Below are 23,550 nucleotides of genomic sequence, written 5' to 3' on the forward strand. Positions count from 1 at the left end.
TGCCTATAGGTTTGGCTGCTAATTGTAATTTATTCGAAGGGTTGTAGTTAGCGCAACGAAATTTTGTAAGAACACTGAAACTGTAAACTTCCACGTATGCAACGAATGGGACCATTTCACCTGGAAGGGTGGATTACTTTTTCGTTAAATATGATATAATCATGAGGGGTATCAAATGAAAGGTCTCGATTAGCATTTTGTTGACAATTTTTTTCGATATATGCTACAAAAACACAGAACGATATTGAAAAGTTTGATGGAATTCCAACCAATATTAACAAAGTTACTGCAGGTCAATTATGTTATCTTTTGTATGAATTGTTGCACCCTGCCTGCCCACACAGTTTTCTGAAGGACAGTTGAACCTATTGGCACGAAATCTTATAAAGATATGGAAACCTATGTATACAATGAATGGCACAATTTGATGTCGTATACAAGGGGGGGGGTGGTTTCAAATATGGCCATATGGGATATCAAGTGCAAGGCTCTGATGAGTACTTTCTGCGAAAGGTTTTAGTTTTGATATTGATTGGAAAGTAGTTGAGTGGAGGCCTAAAATGAGGCAGGACTTACATTCAGAAATTGCCTAACTAAGGTTGAAACTGCATAATTGAACGGTCTGGTTTGTCCGAACATTGTAATTTCGCGGACCGTTTACTACGTTGATGATCGAAAGGTAATTGAAAAGGTTGGAATATCTAATTTTCATTTTCCTTCAGCTCTTGTGAACGGTATGTTAGGAAAAACCTTCTAAATCGCCTGTCGGTCCGAGTGTCTGTCTATTAAAGGCACTTTTTTCAGGAAGGCTGCACACAATTTAGTTTAATTTTGGAGGGAGGGGAAGGGGGCTAGTTTGCACAGAGGCGTGCAAGTGCTGGTCGACGTGTAGTCTAGCTGCATATATGCACTTAGCTACTTTTCTTGTGATATTTCTGTCCTCGTGATTGGCCATAGTCAATCCGGATGGACACCCTTACTTCAGCGATTATTACACGATAACTTTGGCAATTTTTTTCAAGCTTTTTAAACAGATTCATCTATAAGAGAATAGATAGAAGTAAACATTTTAAAATAATAAAGCAGCTGAAACTCAATTTATATTTTCGAGATTTCGAGTAAAATGCCGAGAAATGAGCAAAGGATATTGACGCATGGACGGCGTGAGGACCCAAGTAAATTAATACGGGCAAAACAAATACGTGTCTCCACGCTAAATGCTGGTGCCTTCACTGGACAGACGGAGGAATTCGCAAGTGCCCTTCGGAAAAGGCGTATTTGCGTTCTACAAGAAGCTTGATGGTCTAGTGCCAAAAGCTACGACAATGGCTATCAACTTCTCTATTGTGACAGCCCACACATTCAATATGGTGTTGGGATTGCCATTTCTGAGGGTTGTCGTGATGCCATTAAGGAAGTTAAGGGATTTGATGACCGGTTAATGAAGCTCACCATTATATCAGCTGATTCACTTTTTCACCGCATACGCATCACAGACAGGTCGGCCTCAGAAGGATGCCTTCTGGCAACTTCTTAATGTTTGCGGTGAGATCATTATTGTGGGTAACCTTAATGGTCACGTGACAGACGGCAACAGACGGAAAAGGATTTGGTGTACCAAATGAGGGTGGTAAGTGTATATTTGATTTTGTACGCAAAACCTACCTTGTACTTGTGAATATATGGTCCATCAAACGATTGTCTTATCTCCATACGAAACATTTTCCAGAGGGAATAGTAAACCAAAAATCGACTATATCCTCATAAGACGCCGACTGCAAATGATAATTGCACCTCGACATTGGCTGTTGATTGCTATGTCGCGAATCAAGTTACAGATAAAACTGCGTGAGGAATTCACTGGCCCGCCGTGTCTTAAATGGTGGAGATTTCGTTAGAAGAAATGATTTCACTTACACGATTACCAACCATTACGAATGTGGAACAGTCGTGGTATCACGTTAAAGACGCGAACCACAAAGCGACCTATGGAAGCCTCGGGGCCCAAGCCAGATAAGTGGTTTATCAACCGAGATATTTGGCTTCGGAATGACGAAATCTAAATGAAGGTCGGTGAAAAGAAAAGTCCCTTTCCATAAGTTTCTCGACGTAAAGCACTGGCAAGTTTACAAGAATGCCAATCGGGAGCAAAGAAGCAGATCCATTATAAAGATCTGGACGATAAAATGGACACTCGGGATATATGTATCGACTTGTCAAAAGCCAACGCCAGCGTATATAGGATATCGAACACTTCTGTTGCGTTAATGTCAAGAACGGTATTTTGCTTACTAATCGACGAACTACGAAGAATGGAGGGCGGGAATATTTCGAAGAAATTTAAACACATCCACAAGCACTGTTGATTTTTGCAGTAATTCCATTCATCAGTGCGATCACAATGATGGAAGCAGTAAAACGAATGAAATCGGGAAAAACAACAGGACCTGACGACATCCATCTGATCTCTGGAAAGCGAAAAGCCGGGGTCCAACACTGGTTTATTGAGCTCTTCAATCGAGTTATTAAAGAAGGCAGAACACCATCTGACTGGTAAGAACGCACTACCGTTTCAATGTGGAAAAAGCAATGTATGATAGTTCTGTAGAATGTTCAAATTACCGTCCGATCCAGTTGCTGTCCCATACCATGAAGACTTTTGAACGCATTCTTCACAAGCGTATTCACGATATCTTTTAAAGAACCGTGAACCAAGCGGGGTTTGTGGAACTACTGACGCAATACATGCTGTTCACTTACTCATGAAGTGGCAGCGTGAGAGACATCGCCCACTTTAAATTTCATTTTGCTAGAGAAGGTGTTTGATCATGTACCACATCAATCTGGTCTGGGACAACACTTAGTACCAGTAGAACTTGTGCGCTCCGTTAAATTGCTCTACCATGGACCCAAAAGTATGGTTCGAAAGCGGGCATGTCAAACCCGTTTCGCGTCACTGTCGGGGTTCATCAAGGAAGCATCCTCTCACTACTCTTCTTTGTTCTTGTCACAGGCGATATCCAACGGCTAGCCCCCTATTCATTGCTTTATGCAGGTGATATTCTCACGGCGCCTCATATTCAAGCTGATCTCGAGCAACTTTTCAAAAATGCATTTTCCCGATCTCAAGGCCTGCCCAGAACTGAGCGATTTAAATTTCTCGGATAAGCACTACTAGTCAATGGTGAACTGCGTTGTGACATTACTTCACGCATTAGCGCAAGTGGATGAAGGGTCGTGCCACAACTGGTATTCTTTATGACCGACGTATCAACGAACGTTTCAAATATAAAATTTACGGAAGTATCGTCCGACATGCCGCCTATGGTTTTGTGTGTTGGTCCACTATAAAACACAATGAACGGCGCCTCGTTGTAATGGAGACGAAACATTTTGCGTTGGACTAGTGGCGTAACGCGCCATGATTACATTCGAAATGAGGAAATCCGCGGACGATATGGGATTGCACCGATCGTGGAAAAATTACGAGAGAAGCGTCTTCGATGGTATGGTCTTGTAATTCACGCTAAGGAAAATTCACTTGCCAAGATTGGTGTCAATATTGAAGAGGATGGGAAACGATCAGAACGCCGACCGAAGCAACGGTGGCTTAATACTTTGGATGGTGATTTGACAGAGCAAAATAGCGCAATTGTTTCTAATCAATAAACAAGTCGGAATACCGGAAGCTCGCGCTTCGAGTATAAAGGTTTTGTGTTCATCTTATGTGAGAAACTTCAACGCACATTTTTCTGTCCGTATATAGCTACAAATCTAACATAGTCCGTCATATTTTTCCAAACTACAAGACATACGTACCCTAAACAAACAAACTGCCTATTACCGAATACTGTACACATATATGCACGTATATAAATTGATCGTACCCATATTTCCAATTTACTTCTTATATCTATTTGAATTAGGCACTACCCGCAAAGTTCATTAGCACGCATATATTATATACCTACATACGCACATGTCTGGTTGACAAATAACTAAAAAACTAAAACAAAATAATTCTCTGGGACCCAATTCATAAGAACTCATTTCGTTGTGGTATTGAATTGATATGTCATGATGACGTCATGCAGGTTAAAGAGTACACGAAATTCACAAAAAATTGTGAAGTTTCAACCCCTATAACTTTGTTAATAATAATTGGATTTTCTTCAAACTTGACCAAACTGTGCATTATGTTCTTCATTACACGCATGGCCAATTTTGTACTTCTGGGATGAACATAAGGGGGGTACCAGGTAAATTTCTAAAATGTGGAAATATACTATTATTAACTTTATTTGTGCAGATATCTGAACCGGATATATTTTGAGGCCTAGATTTCGTAGAGATGCATCACTGTGATTTTTTTCAGATTTTTCGGTTGGATAGGTTCTGAGAACGAGACCTGTTACACTTTTTGATGGTCATATTTGGAGCCCTCACTCCCCTATATTTCACCCAATATCATATATTGAACCAGTTTCGAAAAGTACTAATTGAGACCTTTCATTTGATACCCCACATGGCTACATTCTGTGAAAAAAAATTTTGCAGCCTCCTTTCACATGTATGGGGAGCCCTCCCTTAAACTTAACACAAAATGGCGCAAATTGCTGCATGTAAAGGGAACGGCAGATCACATACTCCTACCAATTTTCGTGACAATCGGTCTAGCCGTTTTCGAATAAATCGGCTGTGACAGACAGACAGACAGACAGACAGACAGACAGACGGACAGACAGACAGACAGACAGACAGACAGACAGACAGACAGACAGACAGACAGACAGACAGACAGACAGACGGACAGACAGACATCGAATCGATTCTAATAAGGTTTTGTTTCACACAAAACCTTAAAAAAGTATACAAAATGATGATTTTAAATTTCAATCACATCTCGATGAGCTCCAATCAATTAAATTTATATTAAATGCATAGTCCGCCTCAATTGTATTTATAAATAAAACAAATGTTAGTGGAAGATTTGGATAAACTCTAAGACATCAGCTACGCTGAGGGTTATCGTCAACAATTTCTATGAAAATATGTATCCATAACAAAGAAATATTATCAAAAGAAAATTTTAAATTTAAATATTAACAAAATCGTCACAAAAAGTGGTGGAATTCTGTGCAAATATTTACATATTACACATAAATAACCCGAAGGCCACTCAACTAGTGCCACCGGCTTGACTTTTGGATAAATATTATTCTTAGGTTTTTCTTTAAATATTTCCGTTTCCATCACATGTGAGTACTTATCAATCTTTTAAATTGGATGTGTTTTATCTAAACAATTTTGAAAAAATGCTTTCAGGGTCATGCAGACGTGATAAGTGGTCGAAAAAGAGGTGTTTTAAAGTGGAATATGTTTTTATATTTTGCAATGGAAGTAAACGTGGGTGTCTGTCGGATTGTTGAACACTTCCAGGTCTTAAGTTTTGCAAAATTTTAATCTTAAATGTTATGAAATTGCGTAGAATAATGGGAAGCGTGTAGTATACGTCGTTTATTCCACTACCGGTAACAAAGTTTAGGATTTCGGATGATGTGAGACAGACAGTAAAAATTATTTAATTTTTCATCATCTTTAAAACCAAAACTTAGGATTGGTCTTTCTATCGATCTACCAAATCGATCTATCTTTCAAATGACAGTTGCCGATGAAAATTGTATCTATTCAAATTATATTAGAGGTTGGAGTCAGTTCCATCAATGCCAAAGTAAATCTAAATCTAAAAGAATAGATCCTACTACGACCTGCATTTGGCAGAACTCAAAGAGATGGTTTTGTGATTGCGGAATTGGTCGACCGACAGCCTGTCAACCAGTCGTTGAAGTATCTTTCGAGGATTTTGGAGCAAGAGGAGAGAAGGGAAATGGGGCGGTAGTTCACAGGGAGAGAAGGGTCTCCGCTCTTGAGGATAGGGATGATAAGGGCCTCTTTCCAGAGACGGAGAATGTAGCATCCATCTAGACTTTTGTTGTAGATTATACTCAAGGGGAGGGAAATGTGTTTTCTACAGGAGGAAGAGGTTAGGGAGTGCATCGGCGCCAGGTCCGACATTGAGGTCAAGAACCCAGCCAATGAGGAACTCAACCAAAGAAGACGTAAGGAGAGGAATGTTCAGAGATTCGGAGCAATCTGCAGTTATAAGAGGTGTAGAGGGTAGAGGGCTCGATGGAGAGAACACTGAAGAGAAGTAGGTGCAGAGAAGGTCGCAGGATTGTTGTGGGGAGTTGGCAGTGGAGTCGGCGAAACTAATAGAAGAAGGGAGAGATTCGAGTGGGATTACGAGAATTGCAAGCGTGAGACCAAAAGAGTTTTAAGTTACCGCGGGCAAGGGCGGCTTCGACGTTCAATAAGTACCTTTTATGTGCTTTTCTGACCATTGACTTCACAGTAGAGCGTATAGCCTTGAGGTCAGCAATTTCGGCATCATTCTTAGAAGCTCGAAACTTCTTCCGCAGTGTATGTTTCAAGGGGATGTTAATAAAAATTTCCGTTGTGAACCAAGTTGGGTACGAAGGTAGGCAGGGAGGGGATATATGTACCCAGTTGAAAGACGATAAAGCTGAGTTCAAACCGTCAAAACTGGCTTTGAGGAAGTTGAACTTAGTGGATTTACGCTTGGTTTTGGGTTTTGAACGAGGTAGCCCCGCTTCAAATTCAACCGTGGGGTGGTGAACGTCAGTTTTGGAACAGAAGAAGATCAAAATTTGAATGATAGATGAATGCAGTGCATCACACGTACTAAGGCATTGCATCGCTTCTTAATTCTATTTTTGCAAACAACCAAATCATTTGATGTTATCGTGAAAACATAACCGCTTTGAATACCCTTCATTTGATGATGATTTTCAGTCCATTTTTAAGATTTTGTGTAAAACAAAATCTTATTAAAATTGATTCAATGTTTGTCTGTCTGTATGTCACACGCATTTTTCTCCAAAACGGCTAAACCGATCCGAACGAAATTTGGTGGACAGATGGGAACTATGAAATCCCACGCATACAGCGAGTGGCATAAATTTAGGTGGAGTTCGAAGGCCAAATGGGGGATTCAAAAATTTTTTTCACCGGATATAGTCGTGTAGGGTATCAGATGAAAGGTGTACTTTTCGAAACTGACATTAGTTTTGGCATGAATTGCAAAGTGCGTGAGTAAGGAGTCAAAATGTACGCACTTAAAGTGAGACAGGACTCATTTTCGGAAACTACCCAACCTAAAAATCCGAAAAAAATCAGGTGTTCATCCTAGGTGTACTAAATTTTGCACCGACATAGAGGACAGTCTCGTGCATACACATGCCCAGTTCCATGAAAATCCAACTATTAGTGTCAAAGTTATAGAAGTACTGGTTATTGAATTCTCGTTAGCGTGAATTACGTGACCACACCATCGAAAACGCCTCTCTCGCAGTTTTTCTACGATCGGTGCAAACCCATATCGATCGCGGATATTCTCATTTCAGACGTGATCAAAACGTGTCACGCCGCCAGTGCAATGCAACATCTTCGTCCCCATTACCGCAAAACGTCGTTCATTGTCCTTTATAAGCGGCCAACACTTAGAACTATAGAGAGCGGCAGACGGACGACATTGCAGTAAATTTTAGATTTGGAACGTGCGCTGATACGTCGATCACAAAGAAATGTAAATTTTGGTGTTGTTTCATCATCATCATCAACGGCGCAACAACCGGTATCCGGTCTAGGCCTGCCTTAATAGGGAACTCCAGACATCCCGATTTTGCGCCGAGGTCCACCAATTCGATATCCCTAAAAGCTGTCTGGCGTCCTGACCTACGCCATCGCTCCACCTTAGTCAGTGTCTGCCTCGTCTTCTCTTTCTACCATAGATATTGCCCTTATAGACTTTTCGGGTGGGATCATCCTCATCCATACAGATTAAGTGACTCGCCCACCGTAACCTATTGAGCTGGATTTTATTCACAACCGGTCATGGTATCGCTCATAGATTTCGTCATTGTGTAGGCTACGGAATCGTCCATCCTCATGTAGGGGGCCAAAAATTCTTCGGAGGATTCTTCTCTCGAACGCGGCCAAGAGTTCGCAATTTTTTTTGTTAAGAACCCAAGTTTCCGAGGAATACATAAGGACTGGCAAGATCATAGTCTTGTATAGTAAGAGCTTTGATTCTATGGTGAGACGTTTCGAGCGGAACAGTCTTTGTAAGCTGAAATAGGCTCTGTTGGCTAACAACAACCGTGCGTGGATTTCATCATCATAGCTGTTATCGGTTGTGATTTTCGACCCTAGATAGGAGAAATTGTCAACGGTCTCAAAGTTGTATTCTCCTATCTTTATTCTTCCTGTTTGACCAGTGCGGTTTGATGTTGTTTGTTGATTCGTCTTCGATGCTGACGTTGTGTTGTTTCAAGGCTCCTTTAATGAATAAAAAAAAACTACAGAATGGATCGCAATTATTCTGGTTTGCGGACCGTAGAAATATGTTCTGAATAAGTCGTGAAAATTTCAAAAAATTTTGTTGGATATATGGTGGCAGCAGACTATCAACTTGCAGGTTCGGGAAAAACGCATTTAAAAAGTAGAATGCAATCTGCTATACCTAGTCCATAAACCTTAGGTTTCTTGAAGAAACACATATAAGGCCTTGACTTTAATTCTTACGATTTTAGTGAAGTCATTCGAACGTCATTCGGACCGATAAATACGGGCTTTATTGCGGCGATCGATGTAAACCTGGCATGCAACATTTTACCTGTTTAACGCTCTAATTTCCGAACGACTCCGAATATCAACAAACCATTCTACACTATATCTAGATACAATTGATGCCAAAAAAATTAGATCCCTCCGAACCGTCACACGGGATGACCCCCTTAAAAAACTAAAAATTAGGATTGGTCTTTCTATCAATCTACTAAATCGATCTATCTATCAAATGGCAGTTGCCGATGAAAATTGTATCTATTCAAATTACATTCAAGGTTGGAACCACTTTCATCAGTGCCAAAGTAAATTATTCTTTTAGATACTACTACGTCCTGCATTTGGAGAACCTCAAGAAAATGATTTTGTTATTACTGAATTGGTCGACCTAAACCCTTTCAATCACATGATCAGGGTTGAATTCCTGTTACAGAACAACATAATTTGAATCATAATTGAATGGAGCGTGTCACACGTACTCAGTTATTGCAAGTTTGTTTCTTAATACAATTCTTGCAAACAAACTTCATAAATTATTTAATTATTTGATCCTCAAAACATAATGGTGTTGAATATACTTCATTTGATGAAGATTTTCAATCCATTTTTGATAATTGAAGAATATTGAATCTAAGGAGCTAGTATAAGGTGCTCTGCAAGAGTCATCCAACAATTTTAATTACAATCTGCTTCTTTGGTGATAACTACTTCCCAGAAATACATTTCCATGTGAACTACTCGAAGATATCACCTCAACTTTTCAACGTTCGATGACTTTTGAAAATCTACATAAAAAGATTAATTTCCACACAAAACATGTCCGGAAAAACAAGCTCAACAAGTACGCAATCAGTCAAGGTCGACTTCAGATAAAACTATTCCATCTTAAATTAATTGCATTACATAAATTTATCATCATTTTACACAACTCATCCGAAACTGGACCAAAAGTGAGCAAGACACCCCATAAATTTTATAACCAAAAATTAACCGCATAATTCAAACGTAAATTGAAAGAGTGTTTAATGGCTTGCATCTCTTCCAAACTAATAATTACTCAATAATTTATTCAGAAGCTATTAAGCCATTGCAAAATGGAGAATTGATTTTTTGTTCCCCTGGAGACGCTCAAACAATGAACCTTAACCATGAATCAATTCATTCCATTCAAATGCGGTTATAGAGTGAATTCGTGGCGAAAAACACGTTTTGGGGAAGGCATTGGGTCCGCACGGGAGTGCTATTTCAAAAAATTCAGACGCGAAAAAAAGCAGAAATAACAGATCTGACTCTAAGATTGTTTCGACTTTGGCTAGTTGATATCGGGGCTACTATTATTAAACATTTATACATACATTAACGCGGTCATGTGGGAACTTTTTAAGCCATTGATTGTGAAGTAGGTGAGCAATTTGTATGTGGAACAGATACTTCATGCAAGTCATTTTAGATGAATCTTATTTCTAATTCGCGGAAATTTGAAGGAAATTTTAATTTTTGGTTTGGAACTGCTTTTGCGCAACGGACGAACCTAAGCTCTGAAGATGATCGAATCAAGCTACTATTAAGGAGGGAATAAATATTCTGCACACAAATTTCAGTCCTTAAACGTTTATGTTCTTTATTCTTCGAAAAGTTCCATAAAAATTGATAATATATTCGTACTAGCAGTTGCATACGCATATCAAGTGAATTGGAGCCATCAGTCGTCTTTATGCAGTTGAAATCAAGGCAATGTGATAGGCGGCCTATGTGTTAATAAGCAAATTTTTTGAAAAAGTTTGGTTTTCATTTTGGAGGGAAGGGAGGGGGAATTTGATTCATCACAAAATGTAATCATTGCGTGACGGAGTGAGTATATTGAGGCAAAGTCTACACTGGTGTTATTATTTTGATTATTGTACTCGTAAGAGTGGTTAACCTTTGTGATAACATTACCGCCGGTTGTGCTATTATAATTTGATTAATGTTGTTGGAGATGTAGTATTATGTTCCAACTTACTGTATTGACCCACTTTTGGTTATGTTTGATTTTCATACGTTAGTGACTAACGCTCATGCTTATATGAAGTTAGATATACACATGTGAATGTGAATTAGTTGAAAATATAATCGAAATTTCTGTTGCAATACGTTAGTAGGAGCAGTTTTGATAATTTAATTTTCTTTAATGCAATGCAATTATTCCCAAGCATTGGGTAATGTTCTCTCATGGAATATGTACCCGCTTTTATGAAACCAAGTAATGTAGTATTGTGGCACCTACTAAAGTGGAAGATTGTCTACTCGCCCTTCATTAAAGGCGTTCTCTTGCTACTACGATATGAATGGGTTCAATTTCTTCCATGGCAGTATAGGAACCAGCAATAGTAGGATTATCAAATGTTGCTACAAAAAAACTGGGAACAGGCTATCTGACTTTCTTATGAAAAGGTACCGAAGTATACTGTCTCAGTAACAAAAATGGCAAGAAATAGAGGAACTGGAAGTGAGAAAGATAATAGCACTATTGAAAGTAATATATCTAGCAGCCAAAGATGAGAGACACAATTGGAGCGGAGATTAGAGATCATGAAGCTGTCAACCAGTTGACGGCGCAGGTCATTCTACTGGAGAGGATGACTGTCACCCGGAAGACGAGAGCATAGAAAGTGAGGTTGCTCACTATTTCTTAAAGAAAACGATGTATACAACTATCGTTCAGCGAAAAAATTTCACTATGAACGCTAAAAATGGAATAAATTTCACTATGAACGTTAAAAATGGAATAGTATAGATGGACCCATCCTGAACCTAGGAAGCCGGAGCTGCAGAAAAACAAGCCGCCAGTGCAGCCCTTTTTCTGCGCTAAATGCATCGCCCTCAGCCCGCCGTAGACGAAAAGGATAATTGATTTACGAATACGAAGAGAGGCGAAGAGGATCTGCTGTTAATAATCGAGCAACAACGTAAGCTAGATAATGACTGTAATGATTTCATCATAGCAAAAGTTGAAACTGCATCAATGAAAAGAGAATCGGCAAAAACATCAAGCCAAACGATGGGAGATCTATCTATCTTTCGAGAAATAAGCGACAGCACAACGTCAGAATGCCCTTCAAATTTACCTGGCGGACTTGAATTGGCGGTGTTTTGCCGAACTTGGGTCGAGGATTTCCAAGAGTATGCGCTTAACCAAGCGATGCAGAACATCCTGTTTATCAAAGCCTCGAACTCACGTCTTACCTTAAAATAAGGGCTCTGGATTGCTTTGTGGACAAGGAAGAGATAGAGGAAGCGGTGCGTCACATTTGTCAACTACGAAGGAAAAACTAATCGTTGTCGATATTTTCGACAAGATAGGGAAGCGACTTCTTGATACATGGAAAATTAAGATTAGATGGATCATTTGCAGGATACAAAGAAGCGCGGTTCTGTGCTGCCCTTCAAGTCATGGATAAATGGACAATTTACTGGGGTGTGCAAAAGGCAGGACCGACGCACTTTGTGTTACAAGTGTGATGAGCTGGGACATAATGTCAAGACTAGTGCGTCGTAAGAATAATGTTTCCTCTGCAAGAACCGCAGTATGCGAAAGGAAGATAAGCTGTAGAAAGTATTAGATAATAAGATTCATATCCCAGAAGCGAATATGAAAAAAGTGCAATTGATTTCAAACTGGCGAGGCATGATACAAGCAGTAATATCTGAATTGCTGCTCCTCAGCGAGCAGGACTATGAAAAGACCTCAGCATCATGGTATTCCCAAATAATCTGCTGCCGTTGGCATTTGGTTTTAAGATCCTGTGAACTTGATAGTGCAAGTGAAGACTAGATAGATGATAGGCTATTAACATTTTCTAGCATTTGTTTTGCTCCGAAGCTATGTCCGCTTTTCGGGAGAAGCTTTTCTTGTGGGTAAGATACGAAATGCGGATAGGAAAGCTTCACTTGGAGGAGATTATAATTCCAGAACCCTGAATTGAAACACTGCACGACTCAATTTTCGGAGAATGCGACTTTTAGATTTGGTTGTTAGGACGAGACCCATTGTCCTAACAATGTGTAGCATTCCGTTATCCTGACGTCCCCCCTTGACTTTTGCTACGGTGTCCTTAGCACCAGCAATACAACGATAGAGAATACTGGTAAATTGTATGTCCAATGATCACCAACATATTTCGCTCAAAATGATAAATAGTACCTCTCAATTTTTTGCCATCCGTCGAATATCTACGTTACTAAAATTCCTTTGTATTTATAGATAGATGAAATTATCAGTTTACAAAAGACCTTTCTCACATTTTGGCAAGCTGTATAGTGCTTAAGAGATCATGAAACGGTTGCTCTTAGATTCGCAGAGTACAAAATTGCGAAGAAAGAACTCACTGGATTCAAGGCGTGTATTTACGTGGTCAATGTCGCCATTGGAAAGGGGTTTGTATCACAGAACTGTCCTTTCAGTATTTTGGACACAGTTCGTCAAACAAAGATTGGCTGGCGCGTTACGATCTGTGTGGGTCCTGCTACCAAAATGCGTTTAGAGAAGCTGCACTTCAACACACAGTCGTCATTAAGGAAGAGTGGAGCTTCTTGTAACGCTGGACGCCAGTAACGTTTTCAATTTAGCGAGACAAGCCGACATAGTTGAAATACTGGAAAGTCGTTTTTACATTTCAGAAAACCTTAGAACATGAAGCTCTTCGAGCAGAAGGCTATAATTGGAATGTATGTCGTTTATTCAGCGCCAAATTGGGGGGACCGCATCTGGTAGGAGTTATTGCGATTGTTCTACATGTTACGGAATGGAAGTCTCCAGAAAAAATGTAGAAAAAAAAATGGGCGCTTTTGTGAGAAGTGTGATCGTTGTTCAGTTGAAGGTACGGCATCGCGATTCTACTCGTAAATATTTAGATGGGATAGTTCATTAACGGCATGCTCCTTACCGATTAGCTTACAAGGCGAAAGGAGCATTTCTTCACAGTTGGCAACAGAAATGACATAAAGGAGCTAGTGTTAGTCAAAAAACTACCTTAAATGGCCGGAGACGACCAAGAGGGGAAAGCTATCCCGAAACTCTGAAAAGAAGGCGAAATTGACAATGAAGGGCAGCCGGCAAATATTGAAGCTACATCCGAGGGAACTCCCTACATTGCCCAGCCTGGTTAGCATACAGGCAAACAAAACAAAAGCATAGATCGGAACGAGATTTGGGCTATAAGGTGGGTGAGCCAAAACTTCCAAACCTATTTCCCAGGAAGTTTTTAACCCAAACAGCAATATGAAGCCGAGTTTTATCAGGGTGAAATATTATGGCCTCGTGTCTGGTTATATATTTTGGACGTCTTTTGGTTATAGCTTCCATTAAATGGATCAAATGTTGCTGCTCCTCGTGATGGTTTGACAACGCTTTAGAAGTTCATATGTTAGTAGGTCACACCCTTTTGATCCCACCAAATACAGAGCATTACATTGGTATTATGGATATTCAGTTTTGGCGTTGATGTTCCCGGTTGGGCGGATTTACATACGACTTCTAGCATTTCGGGTTGTCTTTCCGGAACAATTTTTCGCCTCCGCTTATGATTCAGTGTAGAAATGATTTTCTGTGTTACAGTTGAAGCAAAATTTTTGACATGCAAAATCGTCGTTTGATGTCTCTCGGGTTCAATTCGTGCGGTACCCAACTTCCCTGCTCTTGAATGTATCCCGCGGCTTTGAGCGTGTTTTGAAACTGATTGTTGAGTAATTTTCAAGGTTTTTATGAGTTATTTTTGGGTTCGGTAAAAATCTTGGTCGAGTAATGTTTCTACTTCTTCGTCTTCGCACTTTTTAAATTGGCTCGGACACTCGTGGCCTTTCGCTTAAAACTACCACTTTTGAATCGTCGAAACGATTCCCTGTAAGATTCATCCGACGTTGCAGATTTACTATAAATTTCCACAAGCATTCGATCCGATTCAGCTGCACTTTTCTTCCAATTGAAACAGAAAATCGAAACTTTCCGCAAATGGTGCTTATTTGGAGACTCGATATATTCAATGCAATAAAAAATAAACTTATTGTATAAAAATCAAAGGTTTCTAATCGATATTTGGTTGACAGATGTTGATATTTTACGATACAATGGAAGTCAGCTATCGCCGTTATCTATAGTTCTAGTTCTTCTAGAACCATCGTTTGGAAACGAATTAAGTACACCCAATAACACGAACAGATCTTATCGGAGCGACCTATGACGGCACGAAATTCCACGATCAATTTGCAGTCGGATGCGGAGTTCTTTGGGACTGAGAATACAATCGTTTCTTATTTTCGAAAACGTTCTTTTTCTACGTTACCTTTTCCAGAAAATCAGATCCTTAAATTCCTTGAACATTTCGACTAAGTTCGTGGCACTTACTTCCTTTCACATAGGCTTTGGATTTGGGGAAGAAGACCATGAAAGTTTTCCGATGTGGGAGCAGCACATGGAAACTCCTGCTCAGTACATTTTTTCTCCGCCCTAATACTCTAGCTCAACATCCTATGTCTGCTGTGAGCTGTATATCCGTATATATTTTGATTAGAAGATTGAAGTGGCAGTAAATAGGTCACATTAAATATTCCCGAATTGCCAACTAGCTGGTCATCCTTGAAATAGTTTACGATTAGGGTCGTAGGGTAGAAAATTGGGATTGCATGGTTGATTGAATTTTATTAAAGTTTGTATATCCTAGGCCTTCGGGGGAACTCTTAGCCAAGGGAGAATCTTCCCTTCCTGCTTACCTCTAAACGGAGTTGCTTATAATTAAAGATAAAGGATTTGTCGGGTAGTCCTGAAAGAAGTTAAACCCTGCCAGAAAGTGAAAGTGACAAATACAGGGTTGCCGCGCTATGCTCCACATAGAGGTTAATACCAACTGTACATTCCTTAAAGCCGAGTTCTAGAATCTCTTACACTAATTATCATCTTTTTCCTTTATCCTTCTTGGTTCACTTGGTTGGTTCTCATCTCCCTAAGGTACAAAGGAATAACGCACGGATCACCTTTTATTCTAATTCAAGTAAAATCTGCTTGCATTAATAAGGGTATTTCCGGGTTGGGTAGCAATATACTTTCGCTTAACATCCGTCAATTGCCTTAATTAAATGAAGATGAGCAAACAGCTCAATTACTAAATTCCAAAATCATTTCCTATAAAATATAATAAAAAATGCAACTACGAAATGCGGATAATGCAACAAATGCATGTCCGAGGAAAAAACCAATGTGCGTCATTGTTAAGCCATTACTAGTCCAAAAAACGGAATAATCAGTCACGAAAACCAGTTGGTGTGTCTGATGGAAACAAACCCAGTTTGCTTCTGGCCCACTAGTTTTTCTTATATATTTCTATTAAAGAATCATTCATTTCACTTTTTAATCATTCCAAATTAAATTCTCCGATTAGCTCCGCTCTAAATAACGATAGTCGCAATGGAGTTAAACAAGACTCGCTTTTGTTTCCTGCACATACTTAACTACTTCCCCAAAGCCATTAATAACAAATTGCACAAATGAAATGCTCATAATATTAACTGCATTAATAAAATCCAACGTGATTCATCTAATGCGTAAAATTGCAATTCGGTTCCAGTGCATTTCGTAACGATCAATCAATTGCAAATCAGTGGCCATATTTGTCGGACAAGCGAAGTGATTAGAAGGATAATGGAGACCTACTAACCTTCCATTATTGCCCATATTTAGTCTACAGGCAGCATGTGATTTATGGGGATATGTTGATTGCCAGGCACAATAGCATGATCATAAACTTATAAACTTTCCTCGCCGCACAAATTGAGAAAAGTCAGGAAGTAAAGTATCTTAAGATAACGTCATGCTTTCGATGACGATGACTTGAACAAAACGGTCATATCTCTACTTTGTACCGAGCAGATTGTTCACTTTCTTGTTACTGAATGTAGCCCGGTTGCAAGATCAGGTAAATAACGGGTGAGCATTTGTTTTTGACGTAATTTCGTACGTACAGGTACAGTATCTAGGAAGTCAACAGGTAATCCAGTATATTATGTATCTACTCGTACCAGAGCTAGCTAAACACTTGTATCTTTGTTTGTTATGTCTCTGCTGGTATTTAGTGCTGTGCTGGAGTATGAGGAAGGGATGCAGTAATAGAAATGTTCACATGAACGAAGCAGTTTTTAAGCGGATCAGTGGGATTTTGAAATACGGGCTTAAACTTGCTGCTATTTTCACGCACCTCAAATAATATTTGTATCTTACTCCCTGCAGAGTAAATTGGATACTTTCCTCCAAGCCTAATTCACGGCTAACTCGAAAATAACAGCTCGTTTTTCTCTGCTGGAATCTAGCCGGGCTGAATGGCAGACGTACTAGGCTTTGATGGGCAATAAGTTCAATTCGTAGACCTCCAGTATAATTGCGTCTTGCAAGTGCGAGTGTTATTACCGTTGAAAGTGAAAATTTTCTTTTCTTTTGTTATGACTGCGATAATGTTGCTTGCTCTCTATTTACAAACACTGATGGTTGGTTTGGCGGCGGAACAATGAAAAATGATTATACGAGCATCCAAGTCTGCATGCAAGAGTGGAGTGTGTAGAATGAGCATAATCTGTTTAAGCTTACATTGAACAAATGCTCTTCAATCTTATTACAATGATTCAAAATTGGTGATTACAGACAAGGAACTGCTTGGGAAATTTCAAGGGAAGGTTTACCAAATTGGCAATACTTCTTTGATGGTCACCTTCGGGATTCACAGGGTATGCATAAGGATGCTTATCTATAGAAAATAATGTTTGGGTTGAACCATTCCACCTAAACTCCAAAGGTCCACCTAAATAAGCAAAACATCCCGAAACAACACAGTATCCCAAGGTAGAATGCAACGTGCGGTGGCTGATAGCTTTTGAACAGATTGGGCTTACAAGGAGCAAAAGGGTTTCACCTCATGACCTACAGTAACTGAAGCGGAATAAAACTTGACTTATCAGGTAAAAAGCCCGGCAAGGAGGTAAAATATGATGAATGAAAGGTATGTATAAACAGGAAACTGCGACTGATGCTTTCCTCCAGGGCAGAACTAATTTGCTAGACACTGCCTCGCCTCTATCTTGGCGACAGAATCACGCAAAGTGGTTGTCAAGCATTAGGTTCTTCTGTATATTCATTGTCAAACACGAAATGAGCAGCCGAATCTATTAGAATGATTGAAAAGCATCTTTTTCCTAGATCTGGGGTATGGGCCATGGACGTTTTCTTTCGTTCGTAATCCTTTCTATCACCAAGAGGACAGGAACCCATCAATTCCAAACAAAGAATGAAACCTTTGAAACCGCTAGTCGCTTATTTCAGTAAATCGGTTGCTAACTTAAAACTGTGGCGTACGTAGACCGTTATGAAGTGGACTCAGGACTCTTTTAATTTCTAAATAAAATGTTAACTAGATCTTCTCCAAATATGAAAATGGTTTGAACTATAATACTTTGTAAAGAATCAACTCAGACGGATGGGTAAATAACTTATGGAGAATCGGGTTATGTGCCCCTAAATTGTAGCCCATTGCCTTATAGTATATCCTACCAAAGTTCGTTCAAGTGAATTGTCCTGTCTTTCTCGCAGGCTCATGATATATTTGACAAGGTGCACATGGTGCAGCCCGATTTTAGAGTGTGTTATAATAATAATAATCATTTGGCGTGACGATCCAATTAGAGCACTTCACTCAAGACCGTAACGGTACACTACAGGATAGCCCGAGATTATTATTCTGATTTGACTCAAGTACTCATTCACAGCTGACTCGACTGGTATTCGACGTCAAATCACGATGCAAATACCACTGCCGCCAGTGAGATTTGAACCGTGACTTTCTGTACGACAGCCTTGTGGTCTCACCACTCAGCTATCCGGACATAGTGTATTATCCTCAGGTGTTAACCTCTTCCTCGCAACCGTGGGACAATCTAATATGATATGAGAAGTCATCTCACCCACCTCATTTAAGGATTAGCACGTTGGGTTTCAAGTATAGGCATCTGTGACGCGCACATGCTTCTCTAGAGGACAATGTAATGACTTTGACAAAGTAGAATGGGCAGTGGTCAAAAGTTTGCCCTGCTTTGCCGGAGTCGATTTAGAGGGAAGAGCTATCCCAATTTGACGAAATTGATGATCTGTCCGAAAATATTGATATGTTCCATTGTCACGTGCCTCTTTGTTGGCCAGGCTCGGGGCTCCCCTCTAGATCGACTTCGATAAACCGAGATGTTATTTTAACCCTATCCCAGTTTCTCAAAGTCATCATAAATAGCACTAACTTATTAGATTGTTGGGATAGCTCTTCCTTTCTAATTCCAAGTGCAGGTTCTGGTTCTATAAATGCTGATTAGTATCGCTTTCTTGCAAGTGCATCCACTTTTTCATTGCCGTTATAAGCACGGTCATGCTTCTCTTCTGGGCGAAACCGTCAGTCGCTTCAATGCAAGACTTGGTGTGCACTACTTAAAATGAGGGTCCGTAGACTTAAAAGGTTCAGAGAAAATAAAATAATATCAGAAAACTAGAATCAAAATAAAAAATTATTCCTAAAACGGAATATGTTAATTTTATTCGTAAATACGGCCACAAGTTGTGCCCTTTTTCAGTACCTGATCTACTAAGTTGGTTACGGTTTGGCCTTTTTCCTCATGAGACTTTCACTAATCGATTTTACAATTTTTAAAAGTGAGGGGCACGGTAAACAACCTGCGGATTATTGCATGGAAAGAGGCCATTTTCTGTGAATGGGAGTGGTTCACATTTTCCGGAATTCTCTCTAATGATCCTTAAATCTAGAAATGGGAGTTCTCCATTGTGAGTCTTAAGTTTTGATGTACCTTCAGGACCTCCAGCATCTCTTTCGCTTTGCTTTTATGGACAGTGGTGAAAATATCATCTGCCTTGTTCAGATTTTTGGGAACAGGCCTTTGGAATGTAGATCATTCTCAATCTTGCCTTTGAATATGTCACTCAAATAGGGGAATAAGGGGCTCCCTCTTAATGTCAGGTAGCTTTCCGTCATGCATATCCTCGCAAGTTTCATGAGCATCCCTGATCCTCCTTATCACGCCAAGAATGTGTAATTTTTACTTAGTAGTCACCCTCGGAATTGCTTTCAAGGTTTGTGGATCTTAGGTAAACCCTTTACTCTTGGTTGTGAGGGGTTGGTCATCCTGAGTTTGGCTGGATTTTCGATTATGTAGCGGCATTTTCTTAATAATTTTTCTACTCGTTTGATAGAATCCAGCAAATGGTCTTTCCTCAATTCAAAATCTCCTCCTGCGCGAAGTTTTTCCAACAACGCTATTCTATCTGGGGAAGGGAGTCGCTATATATGTAGAGAGGGAGGACACACTTTTTTGCAGCGAATATAGTCTTGTGCGCGTATCACAAGACTCGGTTGGTACTTTTCCCTGCAGATTTTAGTTTTGACATTGGTGGTTAACTCTTAAATCGAACACCGATTCTTAGAAACTGTTTAACCGCAAAATAAAAATAACGAAAAGACAATAAAGCTGCCTCGATTTGATATCTAGGCGTTAAAATGTCCGTATTAATATCTGAGTGGAATTTTTTTTATCACAAAATTTCAATAATATAGGTCATGACATTGAAAAATTTGGTGGAAATGCGACTATTGTTGACAAAGTTGTAAGTAGATCAGAATTGTCTCCTTCAGGTAATTTTACTGTTCTCCAAGAAATAGGAGTGTGATACACTAAAGTGACGTATTTACGATACAATTAGAATGGTCGTACACCGAAACATGGTATTTTTACATATGTAAGAAATATACAAAACCTATCATAAAGGAAGCGACGAGCTTCCAGTTTTCAATTCGTTTCTTAAATCAAATTCTCCTATTCAACAATGGTTTGAATGGAGATGGCTGTTGCGAGTTCCAAAATATATCTATATATCCAAGAACCTTGTAGAATTCTTTCCATTCGTTTTACGACCTGTGTGGCATAGATGATTGGAAGATAATGGTCTGGCTAGTCCCCTCATAATATCTTTCGAAATACTGGCAAACGCGGATGCTTTATTTAATATAGCGGGTACCCTGGCTTGGCTGGCGTCATAAAATTCAGCATAACTCACTGTGAGTGTTATGAAGGCCAAGTTATAACCCATATTCAGTTTTTGTTTTCCGGGATGGGAGGGAAGAAAATGAATTACTCGTCCCGTTGCAGATACTTCTGTAACCGATTTAGTTCCATGGTTTCGCGGCACCGCATTGTAAGTGTGTCTAAATATGCAAGTTTGTGATTGGGTTCGGCTTCTAACGGGGGCTACACCTTTTTGTGGTACGCATTGTATTTTGGAGAGTATTGTTCATTCTCACCAAGGTTCAGGAACAGATCGCCGACCTATTTACCAGGCTTTTTGGATGACATTTAGTCGTCTAAGATATTTTTCCAGTAGGTCTTCAACTACCACTTTTCGGTGATGGTTTTTTAGTAGCGGCTTGATGAAAAAATACTATGGTCCCTTAATTGTCATTTTTTATTCACTCTCAAAATTTACCGGAGGTCGTGATGCTTGCTATGAGTTTTCAAAGTCAGCATGCGAGACTGTTCTATGCTCGATGCAATTGGCCTTATCGGAGAGTCTGTCTTATGAACCTCCGGAAGTCCGTGACAGCTCTATATGATGTAAACTTCACTCTGTCACACTCTTCTATATCTCATAATATCTCAAATTTTATTGAGCCGATTTATTTGAAATTTTGCACATAGCTTATTGTATATTTGAAGTAAGTTTAACGAGCGGTTTTTTGAAATATTTTGCTTACTTCTTTCAAAGGATCCTCATAACTAGAAAAACATGGGGAAATAAATGACTGCTTTTTTAACCTGGCTGCGATTTTTAATTTTTTTTAAAATCCCTAGCGTCAAACGAAAATGGCATTCTTACTCATTAAGAATTCACCAAATTTTTTTGTTTTAGATCCCTGGAAAGATTGGAATCATTCTTCTTGAGTCTCTACTTCAGCTGACACTACCTTCTTCAATTTTGGAAATTTAGGTGTGAGTGCAAATGACCTCTAAAAGCTGGCTGACTTTTCGGCCATCCTGGAGTAGTGGGTTCCATTGGAATAAGCCGCAAGTCATTTTCCTTGTCATGGTCGGAGCAGCCTTAATTTGGTGTTCGTCTTGAGATCGCGAAAGCGGATTGAGTGCTGTTTATATGTCCAGTGACATCAAGTTTAGTGTCACCGTCGCCAGAGACAAATATCTAGATAGGAAGAATGTAATAATCAGTCACCCGCGAACTTTGCTTTTGTTGGTATTTTATTCCCACTCTGTTTGCTCCCTCTTCAAATCCAGAGTCAGTTGGTCATGGTCCATGAAGGAAATAGAAACCAAGCCAGGCTCAAATGTGCATTTGTGGGGATGTGCATGAGGTATGGGCGCGATTACAGCTTATCTATTCACGCCATCCAGTCCTGCAAGCAAGGGTTATCTGCTATGGGACGTGAATTTATCCCCTTTCTTCTTGCAAATGACAAATACGTATTTCATAAACCGAAGCGTTTGATTTTCATCAATATTTGGCGAAGAAATAGGTGACCAGAATTTCATAAATAATGACATGAATTAATCAATGGTACGCAACACCTTCATGCGCCGCTTGTTGCACGTCTGAATATATCTTTTCAAAATTAGCTTTAATTGAGAATCTACCACGTAATTTCATTCAATTGGAGTCCTGCCAACAGGGAAACGTACTAGCGGACACTGCCACATCTGTTAGAATTTAATGTTCAATTAAAACAAGAAAAATAGCACATTCAGTACTATTTCTGATCTGGGCAACTTTCGGCATAACTTTGGTACATACCCAACGTGTTCACAGCGTGATTAGAATAATTGATAATATCATTAATATATTTAAAACCACACTTCCTATTGATATTGCTGCTGTACGTTTAGATGCAAATATGCGTGCGAACCTTTTATAACAAATTATGCGTTACGATAATTTGTTATTTATACAAATTATCATTTTCACAAATTATTGCGCGTAGTATTTTATTTTGATTCTTATTGTTGATACGCAATTAGGAGTATTATAAGATACAAAATTTTGTTAACGTAACACGGCGTTGTCTATATATTTGGGTTGGAAAAAGTTTTGCGTTCTAATTTTTATGTACAAGCATTTGCACGGAATGCCATTTCAGCTATGGCTTGTGAAATTTCGGTATGAATTTGCTTATATAATTGTAATTATTATGAACGTGATATGAATTTGTTTCTAAAGTTTTATGAGCATGAAATTTATGTCTATCCATATGTGCTTTGTGTAAGAAAGCTCATCGTGTTAAATTTTTATGAAATGTTTCACTAGTGAACAATAATGGTTAGTATGTAAGGCGCCACTGATACGTCCTAAAAAATTCGAAGATAATATCTTTAGGGTTCCGGACCGGATATATAAGTATATATGTAAAGAATTCTAAATGGCTGAACTTAGATCCACATTGGGCGCCATTTGCAATGAGCTTGATCGTCTGGTCACCCCAACAACTTCATTACACGATCTCCAGCAACAAATATAGGACATAATCTATTCTTTTTAACAGAAGTATTTGAAAGAAAAGTTAGTTGAGAATAAAAGGTGAACTCAATTGGGCCACATATTAAAATAGAGCAGATGATTTCTTTTCTTTCATTGACTCAAATGCTGGGATATCTAATATGGAAGCAATGAGTGGTTAGAAAAAGCAGAGTTGCCTGAATCTCTGTCCGGAAATAGTGTGCTAGGTGGAGGATACTAATGCTATGGTTTCTTCTTAGTGAGCTAGAAGAGAG

At 39.3% G+C, this 23,550-nt stretch overlaps 1 protein-coding gene and 1 long non-coding RNA gene across 2 annotated transcripts in view; one reads left to right on the top strand and one right to left on the bottom strand.

Annotated features, from left to right (window-relative positions):
• Window positions 1-23,550, bottom strand: part of LOC119653697 (leucine-rich repeat-containing protein 20) — a 50,192-nt gene that overhangs the window by 19,553 nt on the left and 7,089 nt on the right. The gene's annotated exons all lie outside the window — the stretch shown is intronic.
• The window catches only part of LOC119653700, a 132,435-nt gene that overhangs the window by 10,978 nt on the left and 97,907 nt on the right, over window positions 1-23,550 (top strand). The window lies entirely within an intron of this gene.

The sequence above is a fragment of the Hermetia illucens genome, chromosome 4 (genome assembly GCF_905115235.1).
Source record: "Hermetia illucens chromosome 4, iHerIll2.2.curated.20191125, whole genome shotgun sequence".
Lineage (NCBI taxonomy): Eukaryota > Metazoa > Arthropoda > Insecta > Diptera > Stratiomyidae > Hermetia > Hermetia illucens.